This window comes from Neovison vison, chromosome 1, assembly GCF_020171115.1.
Source record: "Neovison vison isolate M4711 chromosome 1, ASM_NN_V1, whole genome shotgun sequence".
NCBI lineage: Eukaryota > Metazoa > Chordata > Mammalia > Carnivora > Mustelidae > Neogale > Neogale vison.
The window spans coordinates 209,070,817-209,084,020 of NC_058091.1; the positions used below are offsets into that span (position 1 = coordinate 209,070,817).

Below are 13,204 nucleotides of genomic sequence, written 5' to 3' on the forward strand. Positions count from 1 at the left end.
GGAGATTTAAATTCAGCAAAGTAAGAAGAGCCAAAACAAGGTTTCCTATTTCCTTTTCTGGGGCCTACAAACCAAGTCGGTTGTGTTGCATGGCACCAAGAGCAGGATTCAAATACACTACAACATGATTTAGAATGTACAGTAATGTACAGGGAGTGGTCTTAATTAAAATTTGAGTTGGGCTTAATATCAGAATTTTGATTACCCCCTATTTGTCAATAATACTAACTTGGTCATTAGTTGCAATTCCAGTTCTGTTAACTATCAGGAAGAATTTGGGGGAAATCATTTCATAGTGTGGTTTCTTTCCTGGCAAGTTGTGGGGCTAAACTAGATAAAGTTCCTTCAAAGGCTCTTTCATCTTGAATTCCCAGTTAATCAACTCTTCTCATTTTACCTCCCTGACGTGTCATTTGAATAGCAATTACAGTATAAATCCCAAAGCTATAAGAAATTAGCAGAGGCCAGAAAAAATGTTCTGCTTACTCTTACTTGTTCTTATCTTCCCTACTTTCCCTCCTAATCATTTTCTCTTCTTTTTCCTTATTCTCCATCATTTTCTTTGTTTCTATTTATTCCTTCTGTTTTGTGCATAAATTTCTTTACCTTCCCATACAAAAAGTAAAAACAATATTAACATAAAAAAAACAAAAAAAAAAACGAAAGAGAAAAGAAATATTCCTTTGAATATAGTAAATCCAAGTTGCCTTTCCATAGATAGTAAAATATACACGGGAAGAATCTTAGAGGCATCAACCAGCCAGATGCTCATCTCAAGAAAGTGACGTAAGTCATTACTTATGGGTCCTTGTAAATCTCACGTACATGAGAAAAAAAACTTATCCATGTTTATCAGGAATACACAGTCTCCCAGAAAACTGCGAGTCAAAAGTAGCAAATGAAAGCAAAGTCTGAGATATCCTTGAGGTCTTGAATGTTCTGCAGAGATCAAATTCAGATTTCACTTCTAAGAATCTATTTGCTGCAAAAGGTAGAGAATAATGCAGATAGCCGTGGATCCTAAACTTTATACATTTTAGTGGCTGTTGAATTATCATGCAAAAAGGAAAATAAACTACTTCTTAATGCTTAAATACAGATTCACATAGAAAAGCAAGAAATGTTCCACACTGTAGATCTATTATTACAGCATGTGTCACAATAAAATGGAGGTGGAAAGCAGGTGGAAATTTTAACGGTAGTGATTTGGAAAAAAATAACAACTGTTTGTATTTTCTTGTTCCTCTTTTTTTCGTTTTCCTGTAAATTCATATAACCCTTATTGATATTTTGCAACTATATTTCCACTAGGAAACTATACAATCCTATGGTAGAACCTTCACTAAAGGGGGGTAAATAACTCTTGCACAAATGTTGAACAGCAACTCTCTTAACACAGAGAGCTTCTTTAATATTTTATCCCCCAGAGTTAGCTTGTCAGCCTTCAAGGCTTCTAAGACTACAAAGAAACTCCTGTTTGTCTCAATGTAGGTCAAAGATTTGGGTTTTGGAGAAAGGCAGGTTGTGTTACTTGTAGTTGCTGAGAGGAACAATATCTCTTGCTTTTCTATGTTGGGTTTGAATGCATAGATTTCTCATTATATGTTAAAAATATAACTTCCCCTTTTTACTATGCTTTGGAGAGCTAAAATATATGGTAATTAAAAATCCCTTTTAGTCTTTCACTGTAAAAAAATGAGTAGCATAAATATGGCTAGACAAAAAAATGCTGTTTTCTCAAAATACCCCAATCTATCTATTTTCATCAACTCAATTGGTCCTTTAAAAGAATGGAGGCATCATCTTGTCCATCAAGATTTAAAACTTGAAAAACTGCTAGAAACTACCATCAAGTGGAAACAGCATTAAATTCAGCTTCGGACATAAATTTTTTTTTTTTTTTAAGATTTTATGTATTTATTTGACAGAGAGAAATCACAAGTAGATGGAGAAGCAGGCAAAGAGAGAGGGAAGCAGGCTCCCTGCTCAGCAGAGAGCCTGATGCGGGACTCGATCCCAGGACCCTGAGATCATGACCTGAGCCGAAGGAAGCAGCTTAACCCACTGAGTCACCCAGGCACCCTCGGACATAAATTTTGATTAATCCTATACAATGTACAAATCTCAACTGACTGTGGTTGTAGGCAACAAACATAAAAACAGATAAATTGGACTACATCAGAATAAAAAACTATACATCAAAGGACACATTCAAGAGAAGAAAAAGGCAACCTATAGAACAGGAATAAATACTTGTAAACCATATATCTGATGGGGGATTAATATTTGGAATATATAAAGAGCTCCTATAACCCAACAAACAATAAATGAACCTAAGAAAATGGGCAAAAGACTTGATTAGGCATTTCTCACAGATGATACACAAATGGTCAACAAGCATATGAAAAGATGTTCAATATCACTAATCACCAGGGAAATGCAAATTAAAACTACAACAAAATAATCACCTCACCGATCAGGATGGTTACTACCAGGAAAAGAAAACAAGACAGAAACTGTAGGTGAGGATATGAAAAAATTGGAACTTTTGCATGCTGTTGATGGGGATGTAAAATGGTACAGCTGATACGTAAAGCAGTATGACAGTTCCTCAAAAAGGTAGAAATAAAATTAACAGATGATCCAGCAATCCCACTTCAGTATATATGCCCCAAAGAATTGAAAGTAGGGACTCAAACAGATATTTGCACACTCACATTCATAAAAGCATTATTCACAATAGTCAAAAAGTGGAAGTAATCCAAACGTCCACCAACAGATGGATGGATAAACAAAATGTGTTATGTATACAGAACAGAATATCACTTAGCCTTAACAAGGAAGGAGATTCTGACACATGTTACAATATGGATGCACCTTGAGAACATCATGCTACATGAAATAAGCCAGTCACAAAGAGACAAGTACCGTGGGATTCCACATTTATGGCTATATTTATAGTCAAATTCATAGAAACAGAATAGAATGGTGCTTCTTGGGGACTTGGAGGAGGGGGAAGTGGGGAGTTGTTTAATGAGTACAGAGTTTCAGTTTTCTAAGCCGAAAAAGTTCTAGAGGTTGGTTGAACAACAATGTAAAATATGCTTAACACTACTGAACTACATATTTAAAAATTGTTAAGATGGTAACTTTTTTTTCCCCAAATTATTTATTTGACAGACAGAGATTACAAGTAGGCAGAGAGGCAGGCAGGTGGAGAGGAGGGTGGCAGGAAGCAGGCTCCCTGCCTAGCAGAGAGCCTGATGTGGGGCTCAATCCCAGGATCCTTGGACCATGACCCAAGCCGAAGGCAGAGGCTTTAACCCACTGAGCCACCCAGGTGCCCCAAGATGGTAACTTTTATGTTGTGTGTATTTTAGGACATTTTTTAAAAATTAGGAGATAAAAAAGAACTGTGATTGCAAACTGTAGTTCTTTAGTCTCATACTAAGGACTTCCTTTTTTTTTCTATGATATTTAAATAGATTACTCACAAAAATGTTTTTTTTTTTTAGAAATGTCTCCTCAGGCAAGGGAAACAAAAAGTAAAAATAAACTTTTGGATTATACCAAAATACAAAGCTTTTATAGACTGGAGGAAACCATCAACAAAACAGCACGGCAACCTACGGAATGGGAGACGATATTTACAAATGATATATGTGAGGCACACCTCGGTGGCTCAATCAATTACGCATCTGACTCTTGATTTCAGTTCAGGATCTCAGGGTCATGAGATTGAGCCCCATGGCCCAGCTCCACACTCAGTGGGGAGTCTGCTTGAGATTCTTTCCTTTCCTTTGTGTCCTATGAACACAAGTTTGTAAAATACTGGTGAGAAGAAATTATTTTTATTCAGTGTATCTGCCAACAGACATTTTTAAATGATAGGAAATCCTTCAGGCAACTAGAACCCTTTTGGAAAATACTATTCACATTCTTTCTGTTGAAATCTTACCACAAATGCTAAAGGACTAAAACATATGTGAGGAATTTTCTAAAGGCAAGTGAGTGGCATGTTTTCTGCTTCTACAGTTCAGAGTCGCCCTTGAATTTGAACAACTCCTGGGCCATGAATATGGCTTCATTGCTGAGGCCATGATCCAAAAAAACTCAAGTGTTAGTGTATGCTCCACTCTTCAGGAAACCAAGTGGAACTCTACCTAGCTGCCTTCCATAAGGCCATTACTGTGAATCCTGATCCCCTGATCCTTTTTGCTTGAGACACCCCCAAATACCTCAGGGTTGGTTTAAATGCACCAATACCTATTTTTCTTCTCCATAGGCATTATAAATATCTACTTAAACATATAACTTTCTATGGACAATATAATATGAGATAATTATAAATTAATCTGCCTTGATCTGTTTAACCAGCAAGATGGAATCTGATTTTTCCACTAATTTTGGAAATCTAGGAAATGAACCCCAACTTCATACAGTAAAACAGATCACCCAATCAGCCTTTAAAAAGGTTTTTGTTTATGTGTTTAAATCTAGGGTTAGGAGCCTCAGACAGATGGGCCAGAGATGCTTTTGGAAGCAACAGCATGATGGCTACCCAAGGAGAACCTCAAGTCCAGCTCAAAACTTGTCCTGGTTGGCAAAGGTGGTACTGAAAAAACTACGTTTCTGAAATGTTATCTGACTGGTGAATCTGAGTGTAAGTATGTAGGTGTTGAGGTCCATCCCCTTGTGTTCCATATCAACAGAAGACTTATGGAGTTCAATGTATGGAGTACAGCTGGTCAGGAGAAATTTGGTGGGCTGAGAGTTGGCTATTACATCCAAGCCCAGGGTGCCATTATAATGTCTGATGTAACATCAAGGGTTACTTGTAAGAATGTGCCCAGTTGGCATAGAGATCTGGTACAAGTATGGGAAAACATTCCCATACTGCTGTGTGGCAACAAAGTGGACACGAAGGACCAGAAAGTTAAGGTGAAGTCTATTATCTTCCACTGAAAGAAGAACTATTAGTGCTGTAACATTCTGCCGAAAGTATACAACTTTGAAAAGTCCCTCCTGTGGCTTGTTAGAAAATTAATTGGAGACCCTAACTTGGAGGTGGTCTCCATGCCTGCTCCTGCCCCACCAGAGGTTGTCACGGAGCCAATTTCAGCAGCCCAGCATGAGCATGATCTAGAACTTGCTCAGACAACGGCTCTCCTGGATGCACCTGCAGCCCAGCATCAGAAGTCTGGTTTTTGGTGCCTGGGTGGCTCAGCGGGTTAAAGCCTCTGCCTTTGGCTCAGGTCATGATCCCAAGGTCCCAGGATCGAGCCCCGTGTCGGGCTCTCTGCTAAGCAGGGAGCCGGCTTCCTCCTCTCTCTCTGCCTGCCTCTCTGTCTACTTGTGATCGCTATCTGTCAAATAAATAAACAAAATCTTAAAAAAAAAAAAAAAAAGGCGAAAGTCTGGTTTTCTAGGCCAGAGTCCGTGATATCAGTGGTGCAGTATTAGAGAGCCGAGCACTACATGTGCTTCACCTTGGGGCTGCACATGGAGATGAATGGAGATGAAGAAGATGAATGGGCTTCAGAGTGAATGTGGCAGTTTAAAAAGTACCTTCATTTTTTTTGGACCTGCATATTTAGCTGTTTTGGAATGCAGTCGTTTCCTTCCTGAGTTTCAGATAGAAGACTGCTAGAATCACATCACAATATCCAGTGGTGAAATCTCATTTGTCACTTCCATTCCCATTCCCTTGTGTTTAGAATCAGAATAAAGTTGTATCTCAAATATCTAAAAATATCTAAAAATAAATAAATAAAAATAACATGAATCTAGGGTTCATGTTAGGGTTAGGAAAAGATGTGACTTCTTCCGCATGTCTGCATTGACTCTGGTGGAGAGGGTCATTCAGAGTTTAACCCAGACTGGCTAGTGCTGGTCTCAGGACTGATAAGTGCATAAATAGACCTACTATGAGCACAGACTCAAGGACAGCAGTAGCAGAGTCTCTGATTCTTAAGAGACTTTTAAATATGGTTATCATTCTCTTTTTCATTTGTATTTAAATGTTTAAGACATTTAAATTTAGAGTCCCAATGGAAGTTCCAACTTAGTGCCATGTTTGTGTATTTGTTAACATTCTTGTTCAAAATGTTATTTGCATCTCAACCAAAGAAAAATACAATGGGGTTTTATATTATTCGGTTAGAATTTCCTGAGTCTCTAAGGGCATTGGAATTAGGGCTGGCAGTTTAAACAATACATCCTGTATAAAAGTTATAATACAACGAAGGCATCTACAGAGACTGAGTCCACACACCACAAAGGCTACAAATCTCCACCAGGAAGGTCGGCACGTCTGTACCCAAAGATCTTCAATGACCTTCCTGAAATATCTGGCTCTTTTCCTTTGAAGAAAATGCTTCACGAGGTAGAGATGTGCCAGTGTCTCATGCAATGTGTGAGTTGCTGTGGTAAGTGATCCCCCTTTTCCCTTATGGAACAAGTAATGCATTGTAACCCCTAACAGAAAACTCCAGCTGTCCCTTTACACGCCAGTCTTTTGGCAAAGGTTCAGATTTTTTTCCCCCTTGAATAGTCATAATTCATAGAGAGAGCCAGACACACAGATTTCTTTTTTCAACTGACTTTGTGTTTCTTTGGCTATCTTATCCCTAATTGCTCCCTGCAAACTCACCCCTCCATGCTGGTAAACTAGAGGGAACCAGTTTCATGAACCAGTAAATACAAGATTTAAACATTCACTCTGTGAGACATATACAACATTTATTGCCAATTTTGATTCAAGTAGAGAGGAAAATTGCGTAAGTTGGTTATTAGGAGCTGCAGGTGTGCCTGGAGAGGGAGAAGGCTTCTTATTCAGGAACTATAGATAATCCCTCTTATAAAACTTCCCTAGTTGTAAAATATTTTTTTCGCATCCCTTTGGGAAATGCTGTAAGCAGGAAATCACATATGTGCATTAAAAGTGAGGTGATAAGCCAATTTTACCAGACTGTACTTTCAGGAAATGACTGTGAATTTTGAAATTCTGTTGACTCTTCAAAAATTTCTGACTTACTTGAACTCAGTCTTAACCAATTCACACTACATGTAATTAACTTATTTTGTGCCCATGTCTTTTACATGCCTTGGATAAGCTTCCACAAAAATAATGTCATTTGAATTGGCAGGAAGTCTTTATTTCCTGTCCTGAAGTATACTGTAAATGAGAACATCTGAGCAAAGGCCTCATCCTTTGTGTTTTTGTTTTTTTTTTTTTTCATCTTTTTTCTACTGAGCTGTGCATGGTAACTTCTGAAGCAGGGGCACCCGTGTACAAGGAGAATTAAGTGGGGCCCCATTCGTGAACTTTTTTTAAAAATACTTTGTTTATTTGACAGAGAGAAATCACAACTAGGCAGAAAGGCAGGCAGAGAGAGAGAAGGAAGCAGGCTCCCCGCTGAGCAGAGAGCCCCATGCGGGGCTCCATCCCAGGACCCTGGGATCACGACCTGAGCCGAAGGCAGAGGCTTTAACCCACTGAGCCACCCAGGCACCCCTGCGAACATTTTTAAGAAGAAAAAAAATTTTTTTTTCCTTACACAGCTGACCAGAGGTAGGTCAGGGTTTGAGGAGGAATGATATTTTGAATGACCATGATGCCTCAAGCCCTGTCTTGTAAGTACATTGTTTTAAGGTTGTTGTAAGCACATTTCCCATCCTCAGGGAGCTTACGGTCTCACAGGCAGAGCAAGTTTTACGTGTCTCCCAGATAGTGGGGTGTATTCAAGAGCCCATGTGGGGACACCTGGGTGGCTCAGTGGGTTCAAGCCTCTGCCTTCGGCTCAGGTCATGATCTCAGGGTCCTGGGATGGAGCCCCGCATCAGGCTCTCTGCTCAGCAGGGAGCCTGCTTCCTCCTCTCTCTCTCTCTCTCTCTCTCTCTGCCTGCCTCTCTGCCTACTTGTGATCTCTGCCTGTCAAATAAATAAATAAATATTTAAAAAAAAAAAAGAGTCCATGTGAATGGAGCAGATGGAAAAATCTATGCCTCCTGCAGAAAGAACTGGTAGACAAGGCTGGGGTGGGGGATTAGTGAAAGACGAGGCAAGAAGAAAATTGGCTTAAAGGATGGACATAGCTTGGACTGTCAGAGGTAGAAACATAAGCCAAGAGCAAGTAGTTTTGGTGTTCTAGAGGTTGTGAAGAGTGAAATAAAGGGCCATGTGGGTCTTGGAAGCTAGGCAGAAGAGTTTGTTACATGGGCAAGAGAAAACCTACTGAGGAGTCCAAAGCAAGTGGCTGACACAGATAATGGACCTTATCTGATCCGGGCTAGACTGGAACTTTCTAGCCTCTATATCCTATGTCTTTGCAGAAGTCTGTTTAGGACCCTATGCTGTGTCTTCCAGATTCCCTCTCAGGACTGAAGAAAATATGCAACTGCTGGGACTGCTGTCAGCAAACAGCTCAGTTGTAAGCTCTCTTTGGGAATTGCTGCAGCTGAAGAGAGTGGCCCCTGTCAACGGCAGCCCACAGCTAAAAAGTGGTTAAGGAGGCAAGAGTGGGTATCTCAAACCCATCTCCTTGCTCCCATTTGGGAAGTCTCTAAAGGGTTATCCTGGCATTAATGTCCCCCCATGGGGTCTGTCCAGGCCTTGTAACTTCTCTGCAGCCCTGTTTGTTTCTTTGTTCCATCTGGCTTCCTTCCCTCCCCTTCTATAGTCATTGATCCCAAGAAGACTGCTTGACAACTACCCCCACCCCGCATATTCATTTCCGTCCTTGAATCTGCTTTTCAGACAATTGAACCTGCAATGAGGAGGTTGAGGTAATCTTCTCCTAGTCCCACAAGACGCTGACAAAGCTTCTGGGTAGGTTTCTCAGGAAGTATTCAGCCACTGCACTGTCCAGTCGTGTGGTAAATTGACAATTATGCTCATGCCCAGAAGAACTGAAAGGTATTTACTCCACGCTTTTAGTGTTTGAGGCACTATACTGGACAACATGGAATAATTTGGCACATACATAGCACCATGGAAATCTATTTCTGAAGCACAGAAATAACACCACAAATAGCTTATAATGGCTGAAATGAGCTGTAATACACAGTGAGACTAGAGGAAGTCAAGGCCAATGTAGGTGTTAAAGAAAAAGTTATTCATGACACCAGTTAAAATTATAAGGCAGACTTTATTCAGGACTATTGCCATAGCTGTAGGGATTACTGCAGTGGGCTTTTGCAGTAGGGGAGAGAGAGATCAGGCTTAATTCCAAATACAACAAGGAAAGGTGCGGATTTATAGCCAAGAAGTAAAATGAGGGAGTTGATACATGGAAATTAATCAGAGGGTGAGATGATTTTTTTTTTTTCCCCTAAACTGATCTAACAGGATTCTTGCTGAAGGCAGACCAAGGTGATCAGATAATACCAAGGGGGGTTGGGATGGGTGAGGAATTTGGTCAGGTATGGAGTGTGATCAAATAGTATGGTAGGGGATTTTGGCTAAACTGATTTAGCAAGATTCTTGTTAAAATGGGACTCTAATGGGTGAAGACAGAAGCCCAAGACCAAGCAATCTTTGTCAGGGGTGGGTTGATCAGGGAAGGGTTCATGGAAGACCTTGTGGGAGGAGACGGTTCAGAAGAGACCAAGAGGAGGGAAATATAGGGAAATCTGGTAAAGAATATATAATGAGCAGAACTGAGAAACTTTTGTGGGAGACAAATATCTGAAATCAATAAATCTGTTAGACTGGAGTGATTATCTCAGAAAAAAAAAATTAAGAGGTAAGGCTGGAAAAAGTGGAACTGTATCATCTAGGCACCTGGGAGGTTTTGAGCAGTTAATACCCTAAAAAGTGATGTCTTGCCCCAAAGTCTCCCCAGAGGGTACAATATCCTCAGCTTGTGACTAACTGACAATGGGTGGGTGTTTTTTTTATTTGTTTGTTTTGGTTTTGTTTTTTAACATACTCAGGAACTGGAAAAGTAGTGGGGAAATAGCAGACCCACGACAATGTTGAGGGCTTGGAACCAAGGAAGGTGAGCATACACAGAGACTCACCCACTATTAAGATGACAATTCTTTCTAGAAGGATTCCTTTCAGCTTTAGTCTCTCTAGGTTCTGAGGAAGAAGAAAACTACAGCACAGAAAGTTTTGCAATATGCATAACTATGTACGCTCAGCTATCGCATAGTAAAGCTACGGTGTGAACCCAGGCTGTCTGATTCCACACTCCACATCCTTAACCATTACACAATATTACTTTCAATTGGAGTCCTTACAATAATTGTAGTGAAAGGAGAGGAGGAAATTCAAAACTAGTTTTTTCCTTCCCAGGAAATCAACAAGTAAGTTATTCCTTTCCTCAATTCTGAATATATTTGTTCTAAATTTTAGTTTCTATATACTCATAGATGATTTTCTTGTTCATGATGCTAGTTCGGCCTTATGTCTTATAGTTTCTGTCTTAGGATCCTGACTCTGTTTCACAGCCCATTTCTCTATGTGGTTTATTCACTCAACTTTCACTGCAGATTTCCTAGATTAAATCCTCAAAAAGATTGGTCTAGCTTACCTTTTAGGATTAGACAATGTCAACAGTTACTGTCAGAAATTGATGTTCTTGAGCCATAGGTCCACTCCTGACCCAATAAGCTATGGTTACTAGGGAAGTTTTTCAGGAGATGTAAAACAGGGCTAAGCAGGCATTAAAGTCTGAGGGTGTGGGAAATTTCCTTGTGAGATAGGTAAGGTAGACATTGTAGTCAGCCTGAATTACAAGGAATATTATTCAGTACTAGGTGGAGATTTCTTTTCTACCTTAAAATCCTTCAGAAAAATTGGGATGGGGAGGAGAACACTCCCAGCGTTAAGGCTTCTACTACTCACCTGCTCCCCTACCAACAACCCTTCAAAAGGAGGTGCAGATATTCTCCAGAATACCTAGCTCTTCCTTGCTTAGTGTTTTGACAATCAAATACCTGTCCAGATCCAAAAGCAGAAAGATTAAGTAGAAGAAAATTTCTAACCCTTTCTTTAGGAAATTTTTGATCTTGTCAGAGATAAATAATGATTTGAGCAGGATTAGGCAAATTCTGAGTTTGAGGTGGAAATCCATTCAAAGAACGCAGTACAGATAAACTTTCCTCACAAATAGCTGCTGCCAACCCTTTATAATCTCATGATCCTATGTAATTAACATTCTTGCATAAACATCTTATTTTTGCCACAACTGAGCCATTTTCAAATTCTTTTTACTTAGCCTAAAAATCTAAACCTTGATGTCAAGCATGAATCCTAAACCATGACTAAAACCATTTGAAGCAGCATGATCAAATATAACATATGGAAAGAACTATTGATGCTAACAGAAATCACTTTCAAAATACAATTCTTGTAGTGGTGAAACTGTTTAAATTCTAGCTGGACAGAAGTGTAGATGATAATCATGCATCCACAGGAAGAGGTTAATTGAAAAGTATGTTTTATCAAAACTGCCATATCTCCTGCCGTTTGTGTGTAGTTACACCAGGGTTCTCAACTGGTGACAATTTTGTCTTCAGGAGACATTTGGCGATGTGTGGAGACATCTTTCGCTACCAGAGTGGAGGTGGGGGTTAGAGGGCATGCTGTCATCTAGAAAGTAGAGGTTAAGGATGCTGCTAAACATGCTGTAGGACAACTACAACAGTCATCCAGCTCGACATACCAACAGCGCCAAAACATAAACTGCTGATAAACTACAAAAGGAATCTGAAAGTGTACCATAAACTGACAGTCACCAAGAAACACAAGCCCTTCACGTGGTATCAGGCTGAAGGGGTTGAGCGTTTTTACCACAGGTTACCCATTCTCTTCATCACACTTCTGCACAAACACGGAGCCCTCATTCCTGAAAGATCTTCCTCTAATGAGCCAGAAAATCATCTTGAAAAATACTGACTATTGTTTCATTTGGTCTTCATTTTAGATAATACATCTCATGGAACCATCATCACCAGGGATCCATCAGATTCCATTCTCCCCTTCTCACATAGCGATAGAGTTGGTTATTGCTGGGTACCTGGCCACATAGCTAGGTTCCATATTTCCTCAACTCCTATGTGATTCCAATGACAAGTATGGATCTTAAGGTACTGAATCTGTGTTCTCTTTTCCCTTACTTCCATGCCAGGATATAGAAGAGCCTGAATATGGTCTGATAGAACAGTAAGAACTGCTCTGATTCCCTAAATGACTGAATGGAACAGAGTGGCCTTCTTATCCTAGTACCTATTATGTGCAAGAGAAATAAACTTGTATGTTCTTTGAACCACTATATATTGGCGCCTCTTTGTTATAGCAACTTAGCCTTCACCACACCTGGGATATGTGGCATATTTTTCTAGTGACTTTAATCATTGGTGTTGTTGGTGGGAGTGGTTTTCAGTACAATAAAGAGAAAACATGGGCTTGAGAGGACTGGAACTGGGGTACCTAGTGGGCTCAGTCAGTTAACAGTCTGCCTTTGGCTGAAGTTATAATCCCAGGGTCCTGAGACTGAGTCCCACACTGACTGGGCTCCTTGCTCAGCAGGAACTCTGTTTCTCCCTCTGCCCCAACCCCCTGCTCTCCCTCTCTCAAATAAATAAATATTTTTAAGTAGATAAAAAGAGGACTGGGAACTGAGCAGTTTATCCACTAAGGTATTTTGAACAACTGATCTTCATTTATTCATTCAATATACATTTATTCAGCGTATACTACATTCTGGAAATAAGAAGTAAGAATAAATATTCCCCAGTGATCAATTTTTTGGAAAGGCAGACATAATGTTTACAGTATGTTCTCTACTAAAAAGACAACAGAAGTGATCTTCAAACTTCTCCCTTCCCCCTCTGCCAATTTACTCAAGATCTGAAAATGTAAATTGAAATGTGCTAGGCTTAGAAAAACAACTATATGAGGAAATAGCTAGGTGAAAGATACAAACTGAAAGGCCCTGGGCCATGTAGGTAAAAATAAAAGTAAGGCGGAGTGGAGTGTGTCAATCTGGAGAGTGCAAGGCCCTTCTCAAGTGTCTGACTGCTCTTCAGCCCTAGTATATTGATTCTACATAGAAATGAGACTGAGTTTAAGAAAGAGCACAGATACGGATTTTTATCTGAACCTTCCCAATTTTGAAATGTTGGCAAGGTATGTAAAATATTTATTGAATTTTGGAAGCTGGTAATCAATAAGTAAATTAACACACTTATTCAG

General features: G+C 39.7%; 1 pseudogene; it reads left to right on the forward strand.

The window, feature by feature from the left end:
- The first annotated feature begins 4,553 nt into the window (after window positions 1–4,553).
- On the forward strand, window positions 4,554–11,905 carry LOC122889237 (annotated as a pseudogene).
- The last annotated feature ends 1,299 nt before the right edge of the window (window positions 11,906–13,204 follow it).